Source organism: Lactuca saligna, chromosome 3, assembly GCF_052625555.1.
Source record: "Lactuca saligna cultivar CGN05327 chromosome 3, ASM5262555v1, whole genome shotgun sequence".
Lineage (NCBI taxonomy): Eukaryota > Viridiplantae > Streptophyta > Magnoliopsida > Asterales > Asteraceae > Lactuca > Lactuca saligna.
In genome coordinates this window covers 164407817-164426108 of record NC_136419.1, presented here as the reverse complement: position 1 = coordinate 164426108, position 18292 = coordinate 164407817, and positions in this window count along the sequence as shown.

Here is an 18292-nt window from a genome sequence, read left to right as displayed (position 1 = left end):
TCATAGGTGTATCTAAACAATTTTAAGAACTATGAAAAGGGATGTCGTAATCATAGTCTCAATTGTTTAGACCTTTTCCCCTTCTCACAAGTCTATGTTAGTGTACCGGTAAACCACACACGCTCCACTAATGACTTTGAGAATGCAAATATCACAATTGATATCTACTAAAATCTATTGAGTGAAAGTGTTTCCTTACCATCATGAATCGAAGAGAAGCCTTATGACACTTAGATTTAATAGTATATGTGTTCTTATCCAAGTGAATTGTCAAAACCATAGTCACAAGACAAGGATAATGACAAATCCAAAGTCATATGGACTGAAATCAATCTTAATTTCTTGCCACCTGGCAGCTCAAGGGCCTGTTATTGCTTCCAAGTTGATATGTAACCAATTGAGAGCTCTAAGAACTCATATGCAAAACCAACTTTAACTGGAATGGGTACAAAATATGTCAACACGATAGCTTATAAACCTCACGTCATGTGCTAGTGAAGAACTTTAGGTTTTATTCTTGATTAGTTCTTGAGACTTTCAAGAACTTAAAGACTCCCACTGTCCTCGTGACATGTAAGACTCACTTGTCAAATATTCAAGAGATAGTGTGGATTCTAATCAAGACAAACACTTCACACAATTGGCCTTAGCTAGTCTTTGTTTTATCCAAAACATCACAACTTACCAATTTCAAATGTACAAGAGTAGAAAACTTTTACTCTTACATTTGACAAGTGTTTTAAACCTTCTTTAAGACATGTTTCTCAAGTTCCATTCTTACAGTATAACTCTAAGAATTGTTTTTGGAACGAAGTATGAATCATCTTCTTCATTTAACCACTTCAACAATTCATAGCTCCTCTTTTTAGCTATCAAAATGCACTTAGAGGATGAATTGTGATAAGGTCTATTAATCATTAAGATGATCATATAACATCATACTAAAGTACTCTCCCATCTTTTCAGATTTGAGAAACGTTTATCCTTCTGCCTAATTTGATTCTTCTTATTTTCTCTGCTATACATTGGAACCTTTTCCAATGTATCAGAATCACACTTAAGCTTGTAAGTATAACCATATTTACTGAGCTTTAGTAAATTATGACGACTAATCTTATCGATCTTTTGTGGTGGACTTGAACTGTGCATAAGAATGTGTACTCGATCCCTTAGTCCTTCACTTGACTCACACATCCATGTGAACAAGTAGTTAGTCTTAATTTTACCAATGCTTGAAAGTTCTGATCCATCATGCTATACAACTTGCATGATTCCAAGTCTCTATCCAACTGAAACTTGGGTGATGGGAATCTTTCCTTATTTGGTAAATTTACACATTACCACAAATGAGAGAATCAAATTCACTTTCCAATATTGCTATCAGTGGAATCTTATAAGCAACAATTTTTCCACAAACGCCATTGTAAGGATACATAAAATAAATAAAATCAAAAATTTCCTTTTATTTTAAAACTTTTCAGAAAAACTTATCCTTACAATCCATATGAAAACTTGTTGTTATCTATTCCTAAGCAATATCTCATAACTCCTAAGAAGTAGCTCAAGAATCCGATCTTCAAACTATGCGATAGATATCCATCTACACGATCAGATTCAACATATTCTTTCTTTAAGTTCCTTCACTTTTCTTTGATTCTTTCTAAATAGAAACTTAGAATAGTTAAATAGTGGACTTTACCTGAAGTAGAGTCAAACTTATTGACTTTCACACCCTTAGGTAAATTGGCAGCTTCGCAACCAATGCCCCTTCTTTTGGCAATTTAACATACGGACACTTTGGTAATGGAACATGGGACTATCACAGACTTAGCCTTTCTCTTTACCATTTTGTCCACCGAGTTGACTATGCCTGATCCTTTTCCATTGGGAAGAGAGAGCTTTACTGGATATCCAATGTCATTATTGTTAATGTCCACAAGTTTTAGGAAGTTGATCTTAGCAAATAGAAAAGATCACTAAGGGTCTTATCATAGTCAGTTTCATAGGAGTCCCAAAGGAACTCACTATGTAACTTAGAAAGTGATTGAACCACCAACTTTCTCAAGACTTTGACACCCAACTCTTCGGCTTGTCAATATGTGACTACATCTCCAAGATGTGACCACACATAGACCTTTACTTGCCAATAGGGCTTGAGTGACCATAAACTTTTCAAGAACTTGTGGGTTAGAGAGAATAATTAGAGGATGTGAAGGAAGTATGATTTCCATGGGACATCATCTTCATTTAGGAAAGCTTGTTTCAAGAGATTTAGGAAGATCATAAATGTCAAAACCAGACATCTTTTTGGGAGATATTCAAGATAGTTGATTTAAAGTCCTTAATATAACACCCAATATGAAATATTAAGGCTAGGACCCAACACAATACTTTTATAACTTGGAAGAGCGATGCCGTAATCCAAGCTATAAAATATTTGAAGGTAGGTGAATGACGATTCACCAATTTCCACCAAGAGAAACGAAATGTATTATTAGGTTTTAATTGGTTTTGAAACTCCTAGATCTTTGAGATTCATTGAAATTTTCAATGGCATGTTTCAATCTCGAGTGTGCCCTTCAGGTTTTGTGACCGGGATGTCGAGGATGACAAAACACGGTGTGAAGTACCCATGCAAATTACTTGGTACCCTTAAGTGTTTACCCCTCAATCGATGTGCCGGTTAACCACACACGCTCCATCGATACTATGATAAACATTAAGTTACCCTTTTCCTACCTTGTTAAATACGAGTTAGTATGCCAGTTAACCACACACGCTCCACTAACCGACTTAAACAAAGTGCAAAGTGTAATTTCATGGATTAGCACCTTATTCACTTTTTCCTAAGTAACTAAGATTTGTATTTATAAAAGGTTTAGTTACTTAGTATTTATCTTTAATACTTTTAATGAAGGGAGATTTATAGTCTTTGTCCTACCCGTTCGGCTAACGACCCTCCACCAGTCACGGAAGCGGTGGGTGAGAGTGGACACCCATTAAACTGTCATTTTATAGGCGGTGGGTGAGAGTGGGTGAGAGTGAATGAGGCCTACTAACGATAAGATGGACTTTACTCTTATACATAATTATAAATATTATTAACTTATAATATTATAAAGTATAAGGGTTGAATTTTAACTTTTAAAATTCTAAGGGCTAACTTGAAATTAAAGTATTCATAAGTGAACACTTTTCAAATTCCAAAACTTGAGGGCAAGTTTTGAAACTTTTCAAAACTAATTAATTCAATAACTTATGAGTTTAAAGTAGTTTTAATTAAAAGACTCTTCAAGTTCCATAACTTGAGGACAAGTTATGGAAGACTTTAAACTAATAAAAGAATGTAACTTTTCTTTATTTTTGTAACTTATGGAATTAATTATGGTTGCACATTTTGTTACTTAATGAAGTGACTCTTCAACCTCCATAACTTGAGGACAAGACTCTTCATTTTTGTAACCATTGCCAACTTTTATGAGTTTTATGAAACTTAAATGTGACTTTTCATATAACTTGAGGACAAGTTACAAAAACACATTTTAGAATCAACTCTTAGATTAAAATTGATTGAAAACACATAATCAATTAACTTATCTATTAATCTAAGCAACTCATATGAACAAAGATAATTCCCATCAAACTTTTTCATGTAATCAGCATAACTTTTAAACTAATACAAAACATGAATCTATTGAGAATTATCTTTGAAATTGGATTAGCATGAACATTACCACATCGAAAACAATTTTATAAGTCCAAAAACAGCTTATGGTAATGTTCCTAGTCCAATTCCAGCCAAAAATACCGAAGATATGCTGTATGGAGGCCAAACTCGTCGAGTTCTTCATGGAACTTATCGAGTTCATGCTCTAATACATGAACTCGTCGAGTTTTCTACCAGAACTCGTCGAGTTTTAGGCCTTGACATATTCTTGGCTTTGAAAATTCTATTTGCATCAAGTATAAGAGAAAGCAAGCCTAGGCTCTGATACCAGTGTTGGATTTTTAGCATTATAACACTCCTAAGTGTACATGCAACCCTAAATACCTTGGATCTATGTTTTCTCTATTATACATGCAAATATGAACTTTCCAAGTTATTCATCCTAACTAGCATAATAACATAGATTCATATGAATATATCAAGTTTGAATTACATACCTCTTCGATGTAGAATGTCTTCATGAAGCTTGAGTGCCTAATGCCCCAAGTGTGACACCTCAAATGGTTTACGCAACACCAAATACACATGGAATGACTTGAGAGAAATTGGAACACTTCATAAAATCCCCTAGCCCTTTCCATCACCCATAGTGGCTGATTTTCTCCAAGAATAAGATCATTATATAGTCAGGGTTACACCATGTAAACCATAATTGTCATGGCCTTTCATTTCCATGATCCATGGGTAGAAATACACCATGGAGCATCCATGGAGCATCATATGGGTTTTAGCCCAATTTCACAATCCATGGAGCATTAGCCCACTATATAAGTATGGATGATTTACACAATCAACCTATATATTTAATTAGTCTTCTTTTGATCACTTAATTAATCCTAGATTAATTCTTGATCAATACTATTTAAATAATCTTATTAATATATATTAAAACTTATAATAGATTAACAAACCTGAAGTGTTATTTCTCTCATTATTGTCTATCCAAATGCATGATGACATGCAACCCAAATGGACCATGCCGGGTCGGGTCAAGTATCACAAATTATAGTTATGGACTTAGACATTAATCCAAAAACTACATGTAAACTAGTAAATACAGGGTTGTGAGGCACTAATTCAATTGTACCCCTCGGGGTATAGGTCTAAGTCGTATAAATTATAGCCAAAGTCTCCTGGAGGGAGAGCATGACTTTGTGTATAGATCTATATGGGATTGACAGCCCCACACCTAAACTGTTAGCTACAGTTAGGCCGGTAGGCCTGGGGTGACAAACGTCATAACATTCCAATGTCTGAAGAACGTCGTAGAGGCCGCTAGTCAATTTAGCATGGTTATATGAAACTCACAACAATATTAACTAAAACATTTTTTAAGGGATTAACATTACTTTAATGGTTTTATTTTAATTAATCAAACTACGATACACTACTATACACTACAGCTAGTGATATCCAAGCACACATACAAAGGTTTCATACAAACAATACACTACTATACATTACAGCTGGTGGTATCCAGACATTCAAACAAAGGTTTTCATAACAAACACTACTATGATACACAATTTTCCAACTATAGAGTACTCTAGTACTACATACAATTTAGGGAAAACATACATGATATGGTTTTATTCATAAGACTACATACACTACTACAGAGCACTATAACAACATACATTTTCGTATTAAGGCCTAAGGCTACATTACATACACTGTAGAAAATATTAGATTTTGTGGAGACACATACTATCATTTTCAAAGTACAGAGACAAGTTTTCCATCACTAAAACATACTTATTAACTCACCAACTTAAATTTTTATACACTTTCGAAACCCATGTATTCTCAAGGAACCGGTAGACAGGTACATCCGTAGGTTTTGAGAAGGCGGAGCTTTTTGAGTAACGTCTTTTTTACTTTTGTTATACACTTTTGATGTCATACAAACTATGTACCGAACAGATGTAAATACTTCACTTTATCATTGTAATTATTTTGTTTGTTAACCTTACGACAGGTTAGGCACCTCTCAACAAACCATGCTACATCTCTCTTCATACAGCGCCACCAATACTCCTTTTTAAGATCTAGAAACATCTTAGTGGCTCCGGGATGGATTGAGAATCTCGATTTATGTGCCTCCTCCATCAAGATGGTACACGTTCCTCCAACAAACATTGCTTTTCTAAACAGACACTTGAAAGAAGATGTCTATATGGTTCAACCTAAAGGTTTTTTTGATTAAAAAGCATCCTAATAAATTTGGTAAGCTCAATAGAAGAATTTATGGGTTAAAACAAACATGTTGTAGCTGGAATCATCGTTTCGATGATGAAATCACAAAGTATGGTTTTATCAGAAACGAAGATGAATCTTGTGTTTATAAGAAAACTAGTAGGAGCTCAGTGAACTTCTTTGTTCTATATGTGGATGACATTGAAAACTTATTTGATATAAGTCTTTGAGGCTTAAGAAGAACTACATACTAGTGAAGGACTAGTATTAATTGGTGGTTTTAGTGACTTGTTTTGTGGATACATATTGAATGATTCTTGCTTGGATCTTTTCCATCTTCATCAATACCCCCCCCCCCCCCAAATTGAAAATAACATGATGACAAATTAATTGCTTTGATACCAAATTTAACAACATGACGGATAAATGAATATTAGAGTAAGATTATACCGGATTAATGCGTTGGATTGTCTTGATGATGGATTGTGTTGGATAATTGAATATTTATGTGGATAGTTTGGATAGAGCTCTGCTATTCAGAAATAGACAAACTATTTCAACAGAGAAGAACTTTGAGATCAACTCAAGTCTTAAACACTCAAACTTAACTTGTTTATTTCATATGGGCGAAGGCCCTATTTATAGGCTCGAAGGAGCCGGTTACATAATTGGTTTGCAATCGTTTGATTGCAAAACGACACACATATTTACATTATAGCCCACTAGACTATTGAGGGTTACACACTATATGTTACATCAACCGACACTTAATAATTATCCTACCGACACTTCTTATTTAATTACATAACAATCCTTCTACCGACACTTTACATAATGAAATATATAATAATCCCTTCCACATTGAAAGGACAAATGTCTTTAAAAATGGATTGCTTACCTCATTCCTCTCGCCTCCAAAAAGACATATTTTTGAATAATGCTTTCTTTCATCGTTAATCTTCCATGAATGGTGTTTCTTCTGTGTTTTCTGAACAGTGACTGCAATTGTGTCTTGGTGCATGCTTAATATGTTTACAAAGTTGTTTTTTGATATCTGTAGGTAATTCAGCTAATTGATGAGAAAACTTTTTGAAAGGTTGTTCAAAGGTTTCAATTGCTTTCATTGCTTCTGAAGTGATTTCATTGTCTGTTAACGAATAGATAATGAAAGTTTTACTGGCGTAGTTCACTCTGATTCTTGACTTCTGATCTTTACCGTTGCCTATGCGTGATGATGCTAAATAGACCCCGACAAGTGCAAAGATTAGGTGATCTTGTGTTGGTGACTCTCGTGGTAGATCATCTTTTGTTGGTTTCGAGCCGTTGCTTATTCCCATGTTTGCGACAGTAATACTTGGGACAATTAGTTGAGAGTCTTCATCAAAATTTGGATAGCTAGAATGCTTTTTAATGAATAATCCTCTTTCCTGTTTTGCGAATCGTAGTTTATAATTTCTGATGATAGTTTGCACAGCAGAAGGGAACTCGCTTATGCAGTGTAAATTAGTGCCTTCTAGATAGATGGTGTCGATGAATCCATGAATAAAATAATCCCATAAAGTCATAGGATCTGATAAGTCGGCTAAGAAAACGGCTTTAGGACCTGGGCGTCTGGCTACTGGGTAAAAGCCCATCAATGAATGGACTTTGGTGTATGAAATGAGACTATCCCATAATTCGGCAATTTTTTTGGCAGATGGTTTTTTCATGGCTTCTTTTTCTTTGGTTGATAAAATGGATTCAAGGGCAATTTTTGCATTTAGCTGGTTAAGGGATATTGGGATGGATACAGGTTTTTGTGGTGTAAAGCTGGATATAGGTTTTTGTGGTGTTAGGAGAACTGTTTTTGAACATTCAACGTTATCTTTTATTACTGCTTTGTATTCTTCGTTGTATGCGGTTTCTGCTTCATTTTTCGTTCTGTAACTTTTGTGAATGATATTTTTTCCAAGAATATATGAACTGGCGATTCCCCAATCTTCATATACTCCTTTGTTTTCTCCGTTGAAAATTACGTACCATTTCTTTATTTTTTTTTATGATTTGCTTGTAGTGGTGAATACTCCTCTTGGTTTGGTGTCATGGTTTGTTTTTCTGTTTCTAGTGCTATTTGTGGTTGACTTTCATCGGATGATATTTCTTGGATTTCTTCTTTTGGTTGTTTTGTTGTTGAGCTGCTGGCTGCTTCTTCTTTAGATGCTGAATGGGATGATAGAATTTGTATTGTTTGTTGTAGTTGCTCTTTTTCACGTCTGACTACTTCAAGCTGTCTGATTAATGATGCTTCTTGTTCTTCTTTTTGTTTGAACTGGTGTTTGACTTGCTTCATAATGGCTTCCATTTCAATAGTTCTGCTAAATGAATACTTCCGTCTTTTGGGTACCTGAATGATTGCTGAATAATGTTTGCTTTTAATATTTTAAATGATGATATGAGGATTTTCATATCAATGTATGCTTTGCTGATATTTTCATATCATTGTATACTTTATCATTGTTTACTTTGGATGGTATTTTCATACCAATATATGCTTTAGCAATGTGTACTTTGGATAGGTTAGATATGAGGTTTCCCTTATGTTCTAAATCCAATAATGCTTTCTTCATAGGACTATTTACCTGAATCAGAATCAGTATCAGTTGTATATGCATAAATGTCTATATCTGAATCAATTCCTGAGTCTTCTATAGGTTCATACCCGAGATCATATGCAATTTTTAATAAGTTTGTTTCTTTCTCTTTTGTAGTCTTTTTTGGACATTCGTAGGCTTTGTGTCCGTCTTCTTGACATATCCAACATTTACAGTCTTTTTTATTAGATGGACAGTAATTTGTGTTAGATTGATATTTTTTCTTATATTGTTTTCTGTCTCGAAAATATTTTCACTCACCCTGTTTATAATATTGTTTATATTTAGGTTTATAAGTTTATTTTTTCCACATTTTCTTTTTATATTTTTGTTTTTTATTATCTTTACAACCATATTGATAAACTTTATTAGATAAGGTATCACAACATAAATCAATTCTTGCATCTTGTGTTGTTTTTTGTTCTAAACATTTTTTCTGTATCCATGCTTTTAATATACTTATTCTTGCTCCTAAGGTATCTGCAATTCTATTTTGTTGTAATGCTTCTTGGAAATCTTTTATTACACTTTGACTTACTAATGATGGTAATTTTTGGTAAAACATGTCTAATGCTATCTTTTTTCTTGTAAAATCTAGATTATAATAATATTCAGAATATTCGCATATAAATGGGTCTAAATAACACATGTTACAAATTCGTAAGTTAGTTAGATGCCATAATGATTCTATTTGAAAAGCTTCTTGAGATGTTTTATCTTCTATTTGTTTTCCTATGAATTCTTGAATAAGTCGATTTAATACATTTTTAAATGTTTCCATAGCGTCAGTGGTCGCTATCATCATCGTCTCAGTTTCATCGAGAGATGAAAGGAAACGATATGCATTGCCCTGTATTTTATGTATAATATAATTAAGAAAAATTTTTGGATGTAGATTTCTTAATTCTTCAGTTAGTTGAATTTGAATTCCCATTTTATTACTCCATTCTTGAATTTTTGCTTCGGGATTTTGCTCACAATCGATAAAAAGAATATCTGAATTTGTTGGAAAAGTAAATAGTTTAGGTATATATTGTGGAGGTATTTTTTCCCATTTGTTTTATTTATTTTTGACCATTCCTTGTCTATATAAAAAATTTTCCTCTAACGAAGGTGGTCCATAAATATATTGACTTTGATAATCATCTTCGACATATGATTGTTTTAGTTTTAATCCAAAATTGTGTTGTGAATCTCTATATGGATTTGAATAAGGGTTTTCATCATCTGAAGAAAAATCATATATTACTTCTGCGTCATCATTATCTGAATTATTTTCCATTATATTATTTTCTTGAGTTTCAGACGGAATTTCTAATGCTGCAAATAATTTAGTTAGTGTTTCTACTTTTTCTTGTAAAGTTTCCATTAAATAAAAATTTTAGTTTCTTTTTTCTAGTGAATTAGTTATTATTAGCGTTTTTTCTATTTTTTGAAACTTATTTAACATATTAATTTTGTTATCTTATCTTCAAGGTTTTTTATTTGTTCTCGTTTCCAATTTATACTATTATTTATTATATGTATTGCTTCAATATTAGATATACAATTTATTATTGATATGTTAGAATCTATTTTTAAATTTAGAAGAAATTTTTCAGACTGTTTTAATGTTTTACGAAAAAAATTTAATTCTTGTTTATTTGTGTTTAGATTTGAAAAACTCATAATTATAGTTTTTAGAAGCAAAATGATAATTTATTTTTTCTTTCAAAGTTACAATTTTTAAATTTTAATAAGATATTATTAGTGTGGTTTTTTTCAATACTATTATATTTTAATAAGATGTTGATGGTGGGTTTTTTAACAAATGTGTTTCTAATTGGTACATACTCATAATTATAAAAACCTTCTACTGACATTTGTAGGTGGATGATATTTGATTTAATAATGAGTTTATAATAATAAACGGTGAATGTTTGTAACGATGAATATATTTATTATATATATATATATATATATATATATATATATATATATATATATATATATATATATATATATATATATAGAGAGAGAGAGAGAAAGAGTCAAGATCAAATAAGAAGGAAATTTTTGGTAGGAAGGTAAGAAGTTTTTTTTCTACATATTTTTTTCACGAACAAATAAAATGAATCATTAGATGATTCACAAGAAAAAATTCTCAAAAAAACATCTCGATGATTAATTTATATAATGATTTTGTTGTTATTCACTAAAATTGTCATAAAAGTGATTTTTTTTCTTAATTTACTTAAAAATGAATCATAAAGATGTTTTTTTGAGAATTTTTTCTTGTGAAGCATCTTACAAATGAATCGTCTAGTGATTCATTTTCTTGGTTCTTAAAAAAATATGTAGAAAAAAAAATTCTTACCTTCCTACTAATATTTCTTATTGTGATTTCAAACACTCATTCAACTGTTGGGCTATGGTTAGTTAGTCCATGTGTCACTCTCACGTTGCTTACAAATTGATTCTTACCATTTTTCTTATCTTTATAAACTTATAGCTGAAATATGCCTCCTCGCAAATCTCCCAGGAATAATCCTGCACCACCACCTCCTCCACCTCCGGTCATCGATATAGCAGCCCTGAATGCTGTCGTAGCTGCAGCAGTGGCAACTGCCATGGCTCAGTATCACTCGTCTGATGCCAGCAGAGGTGGAACCCCTGTGGAATCAACCCCAGTTGAAACCTTGTGCACTAGAGAGAGTGCTCTTAAAAGGATTTCACCAACTGCAAGCCAAAGTCCTTTCATGGGACCGGCAGAGTCATTGCCCTCTCGCAATGGTTCGAGAAGACTGAAGCGGTCTTCGAAATTTGTTCATGCCCTGCTGCGAGCAAAGTGAAATATGTCGCATGCACCTTTGAAGGAAAGGCCCTGACGTGGTGGAACGGCCACATTAAATCTCTAACTCTCGTCGTAGCCAACGACATAGGTTGGGAAACGATGAAAGACCTCATGATTGAGGAATACTGCCCGAGGGGCGAGATCTAGAAACTAGAACAGGAGCTTTGGAGCATGACCATGAAGGGCACCAATATTGTTGCTTATACTGCCAGATTCAACGAACTGGTGGCCCTCTGCCCTAATATGGTTCCCACTAAAGGGAAAAAGATCGAAAGGTACATATGGGGGCTAGTGCCTCCGTATCAGGGGAACGTCCTAGCATCAAACCCCACTACCTTCGACAGAGCCAAACGATTGGCACAACGACTCATTGACCATGGAGTCAAAACCCTTGCAACCGCAACCACCCTAGCCATCCCGGAACCCTCCAAACCCGCTGATACTAAGCGGAAATTCTGGGATGAAAAGAAGAAGCAACAGGCTGCCAAAAAGCAGGAAATTGTGGCAATACATGCTGCAATAACCCCTGCTGCTGCTACTACTGCTCCGGTGGGTGGGTATGCTGGAAGTTCGCCCAAGTGCAACAAATGCAACTACCACCACAACGGCCCCTGTCGTGAAATGCAGTGCTCTAACTGCAACAGGAAAGGACACACCGTTCATTTCTGTAAGTTCCCGGCACGACCTATCAACCAAGTCCCTGGCTCTGGCGCGAGCCCGACCTGCTATGGATGTGGCGAAGCAGGCCACTATAAGAGGGACTGCCCCAAAGCAAAGAATGTTGGTGGAGCGGGAAGGGTACTAGCTATAGGCCATGGGGAAGCAGTTGCTGACCCGACAGTGGTGACTGGTATGTTCCTCCTCGATGACTCCTATGCATGCATTCTATTCAATAGTGGAGCGGAGCGAAGCTTCATAAACCATAAATTTGCTCGCATGCTTAATCAACCACCGCACGCACTCAAAGAACTATTCACAGTAGAAATGGCTAATGGAAAAACTGAAAGTACGAGTAGCATATACTTAGGTTGTACCCTAACTCTAGATAACCATTCATTCCCAATCGACCTCATGCCTGTCTCAATAAAAAGTTTCAACGTGATCATTGGCATGGATTGGTTAAGCCTTCATCGCGCCGACATCTAAACCTTCCGTCTAACGAAACTCTTATATTCTACGGCGACAAACCTAGTGCACGTCTTCACATCATATCAAGTATTGAAGCACAAAAGTATCTGCGTAAGGAATACCATGCATTCCTTTCTCACGTCGTCGACACGAGCCTCGAAACGAAAGAACTAAAGAACATCCCTGTAGTGAGCGACTTCCCCGACATTTTCCCAGAAGAATTACCCGGGTTACCTCCGCAACGACAGGTCGAGTCCAGAATTGACTTAGTTCCAGGAGCTACCCCAGTAGCCAAGTCACCCTACCGCTTAGCACCAGCTGAAATGCAGGAACTCTCTGGTCAACTTAACGAACTGCTCAGCAAGGGCTTTATAAGACCGAGTTTCTCACCTTAAGGAGCACCGGTCTTGTTCGTTAAGAAGAAAGACGGATCATTCCGTATGTGTATTGACTATAGAGAACTCAACAAACTGACGGTCAAGAATCGTTACCCTCTGCCTCGCATAGATGATCTATTCGACCAACTGCAAGGGGTGAACTATTTTTCTAAGATTGATCTGAGATCCGGGTATCACCAGTTACGAGTGCTAGAGGAGGATGTGCCGAACACAGCCTTCCGAACTCGTTACGGACATTACGAGTTCGTGGTGATGCCATTCGGATTGACCAATGCACCCGCAGTCTTCATGGATCTGATGAATAAAGTATGCTGACCTTATTTGGATCAGTTCGTTATCGTTTTCATTGACGACATCCTGATCTACTCCCGAAGTATGAAAGAGCATGGCGATCACCTGCGACAAGTTCTAGAGACATTACGAAAAGAGAAGCTTTATGCGAAGTTCTCAAAATGTGAATTTTGGATCCGGAGAGTCGAATTCTTAGGATACGTGGTAAGCAAAGAGGGAATCCACGTGGACCCATCCAAAATTAAAGCCATTGAGAACTGGTCAGCACCTAAGACGCCTACAGAAATTCGTCAATTTCTAGGTCTCGCTGGCTACTACCGCAGATTCATTTAGAACTTCTCTCGAATAGCAAAACCTCTTACAACCCTAACCCAGAAAGGTGTGGCCTTTGACTGGGAAGAGAAACAAGAAAGAGCATTCCAAACACTCAAACGAGCCTTGTGCACTGCACCAATACTATCCCTTCCCGAATGAATAGAAGACTTCGTAGTCTATTGCGATGCATTGAATCAAGGGCTCGGATGTGTCCTGATGCAGCGAGGTAAGGTCATCGCCTATGCCTCGAGACAGTTGAGGACACACGAGGTTAACTACACGACCCACGATCTTGAACTAGGAGCAGTGGTGTTTGCTCTAAAGATCTGGAGACATTACTTGTATGGAACGAAGAGAACTATCTTTACCGACCACAAGAGTTTACAACACATTTTCGATCAAAAGGAGCTCAACATGAGACAACGACGATGGGTCGAACTACTCAGTGATTACGAATGCGATATTCGTTATCATCCGGGTAAAGCCAACGTAGTAGCAGACGCCCTAAGTCGGAAGGAATATTCTGGTCGCAAAATCAAGTCATTATCAATAACCATCCATTCACACTTGTCTAATCAAATTCAGGCGGCCCAACTTGAAGCCATGAAACCTGAAAATGTGACGAGTGAATCCCTTAGAGGAATGGACAAGAATTTAGAAGCCAAGGGTGACAGAGCCTTATATTTCATGGACCGGATCTAGACACCGAAACACGGTGGTTTCCGAGACTTGGTCATGACCGAGGCGCACAACACTCGGTATTCCGTCCACCCAGGTTCAGATAAGATGTATCTGGATCTTAAAAAGCTATACTGGTGGCCTAATATGAAAGCAGAGATTGCTACCTTCGTGAGTAAATGCCTTACTTGCGCAAAGGTTAAGGTCGAGTACCAGAAGCCCTCTGGTTTATTGCAACAACCAGAGATCCCGGAATGGAAGTGGGAGCGGATCACTATGGATTTCATAACCAAGTTGCCCAAGACAATGGGTGGACTTGACACCATATGGGTCATCGTTGATAGATTGACCAAGTCTACACAATTCCTGCCTATCAAAGAAACCGACAAGATGGAGAAACTTACGAGAACATACATTAGGGAAATCGTACGGCTACATGGTGTACCTATGTCCATTATCTCCGATAGAGATAGTAGGTTCACTTCAAGATTCTAGCAATCACTGCAACATTCCCTAGGAACAAGGCTGGACATGAGCACAGCCTACCATCCACAGACTGACGGACAGAGTGAGAGGACGATCCAGACTTTAGAAGATATGTTGCGTGCCTGTGTAATTGACTTTGGAAAAGCGTGGGATTCCCATTTATCCCTCGTCGAATTTTCCTACAACAACAGTTATCACACGAGCATAAAGGCAACACCATTTGAAGCCCTCTACGGCCGAAAGTGCAGATCCCCTCTGTGCTGGGCTGAGGTCGGTGATACCCAACTAGCAAGGGGGCAAGCTTCCGACAGTACTCTTACTGGTCCGGAAATCATTCGGGAAACGACAGAGAAAATCGTTCAAATCTGTGAACGATTGAAAGCCTCTAGAGACCGACAGAAGAGCTACGCAGATAAACGAAGGAAACCTTTGGAATTTCAGGTGGGAGACCGAGTCCTTCTCAAAGTCTCACCCTGGAAGGGCTTGATACGCTTCGGCAAGCGTGGGAAGCTTAATCCGAGGTACATAGGGCCTTTCGAGATTCTTGCAAGAGTCGGCCCCGTAGCTTACAAACTCGATCTACCCGACACACTTCGTAACGTACATTCTACATTCCATGTATCTAACTTGAAAAAGTGTCTATCCGACGAGACTCTTGTAATCCCACTCGACGAGATCGAGATCAACGAGAGCCTCAACTTCGTGGAGGAACCAGTAGAAATCATGGACCGAGAGGTCAAGCAAACCAAGCAAAGTCGCATCCCTATCGTGAAGGTCCGCTGGAATGCAAAGCGGGGACCTGAATTCACATGGGAACGCGAAGATCAGATGCAACGCAAGTACCCACATCTGTTTCCCTAATCCACAAGTGTTCTCTTACTTTAAATTTTGGGACGAAATTCCCTCTAACGGGGGGATGATGTGACAACCCGATATTTCAACTCTTTGTAGTGACCTAAAAAGTCAAGTATTGTAACCACTTTTGAGTTAATACAATTAACTTCGATATTAAAAAGTCCAAAAAGTTCCTATTTAAATTTCTTCTATGTTTAAATGTCATCAAACCATGATCGTACGTAAAAAGAACGCCCAAATCCAACTTCGTATATTGAAGTTATGATTTTTCCAAGTTCAGCTTAGCAACAGACAGCTAAAAACTCGAATCGGAGATCGAGCGACTTTTGGTCGGAATGACCTAAACGAGAATCGAAGTTCTCGTCAATGGTATTTCAGCGGTAAAAAGTCTGGCAAAAACCGACGTCAGATAAAGAAGTTTTTGAATTTTTAAAGAAATTCCTTAATCACGTCATTTTAATAAATAATTAATAAAAATAATTTCGGAATTTGCCAACGGAATCTAAACGAAAGTTTTAGATCGTAGTCTCACCTTCGCGGGGATATAAAGAACGTCGAAAACGGAGTTCGTATGAAGAAGATATGATTTTTTGAAGTTTATTTAATAAATTATAATTAAATGTAAATCAAAAATGTTGGTAATATCCGAAGAGGAGTCAGCCTAGGGCCGAGGTACGCGCCGCGTACTCGAGGCCACGGCCTCGGATCGTCCACGTCGCCCCTATGCGACCCCCCCCCCCCCGTCTCGTCCGAAACGCGCTGCAGCCGAGGATGCGGTCAGCAGTGACGTCCCGTACGCGCCGCGTACGGGAGTACGTCCCGCGTACGTGGGCCGTTCAGCACCCCTATAAAAGGGATGCGAAGGCTTCGAAATTTTTTCTCATTTTCTCTCTTTCTCTCACGATCTTGCCTCGATTTCTGTGCCCGTTCAAACCCGAAGCTCTGGTCTTTTTGCTCAAGTCCCGAGGGTCGATTTTACTCCCGAGATTCCCGAGAATCCCGAGAAAAATCCGTTTCCCGAGACGAAACTCTGCCCGGTTTTCCATCTCGCTATCTTCAAACTTCCAAGTGAGTTCATACCCCCCTTAAATCAACCTTTGAAATGATTTTAAATGTTTAAATACTTTATGGGGGGGGGGGGGGGAATACAAGTTAAATACTTATAGTTATTGCTTCGATCACATGTGATTGCATTAATCACATGTGATTAATAACTAGGAAACCAATGATTTTATCACTGTTCAAACTGTTTTACTTCAAAATGTTTTACAAACTCTTTTACTTATCAAATGCTTTTATTTAAACTTTGTTTTACTACTTATAAATTGCATGTCCATATATGTATAGATGTATAAATAATGTTTAAAGGGCTTAGGAAAGCCACCTGTCCTATTTCCTTTTCCTCGATTTGGATGTGGTCTGGTGGAATTTCGGGTGACCATCCGAGGGTCGTTTCAATATTAGTTATATATCATATATACATGTATAGACATAAAAGTACTTCCATATTCATACTTATCAATACATCAATAGCTAGTTACCATCGGGGTAACACAGAACATACACAACTATACTAGAAGCAGAACATATACGACTATACTAGAAACAGTACATATACAACTATACTAGAAACAGAACATATACAACTATACTAGAAACAGGACATATACAACTATACTAGAACGAGAAACATTACATATACATGAACACGTTAACAAGTGTGATCCACTGTATTGGGCATGCCTTAAATGTCATGGCCCGAGTTGTAGCCAGAATTCTCTTGGAGGGAGAGCGTTGAGTTTGCGTATAGATCTATACTAGATTGACTATCCTACACCTTGCTGCTAGCTACAGCCGGACCTGCAGGTCTGTGGGTGCCAAACATCATTCCGTTATTACGACCATTCTTTATGTCGTTGTTATCAGTCGATAGTATGGTGCAATTATCACATTATACCTTAATATAAATCCGGTTTAAGGTAGTTAGTACAGCAGTAGTTCCTATAAAACAAAACTACAGTACTACAATGATTTACCCATTACATTTTAGTGATAACCTCACTTAAACTTTAATGTACAAACTATATTTTGCTAAATGATAGTTACACTTGGGAAATTACACACTTTTACAACAAACGAGCATACAAAACAGTTATGCCTTGGTAGAAGACTACTTTAATAGAAAATATAGGTTTTTCTGAGAGATTCAAACTTTTACAAACATTTACATATAATTTACAACTTATACTTACGACAGGTTCAAACGTTTTGATAATGAACATCGACACTAAAATACTTATGAACTCACCAGCTTAATGCTGACAAACTCTTTCAAAATAACTTGTAATCTCAGGTCATCAGTAGACAGGTACCGATGCCAGCTTTTGAGAAGATAGAGCGCATTCAAGACTCATCATATTATTTTGATTTACATTATATTTTTGGTGTCTAAAACTGTACAGAACACGCTTGAATTAAAATTATATATTTAATGCAATGGATGATGTTGTTTCCTTATTTACATTTACTGTGTTGTGATACTTTACATGATGTCCTCCGCCCCAGAACGTTTCCGTCATTCATGGTTTTGGGGTGTGACAATATATATATATATATATATATATATATATATATATATATATATATATATATATATATATATATGTATATATGATGATGCATGATGAACATGTATTTATATGAACGAAAGATTTAACATTCATAATCATAATAAGAACGATACTTAGCTCTGATA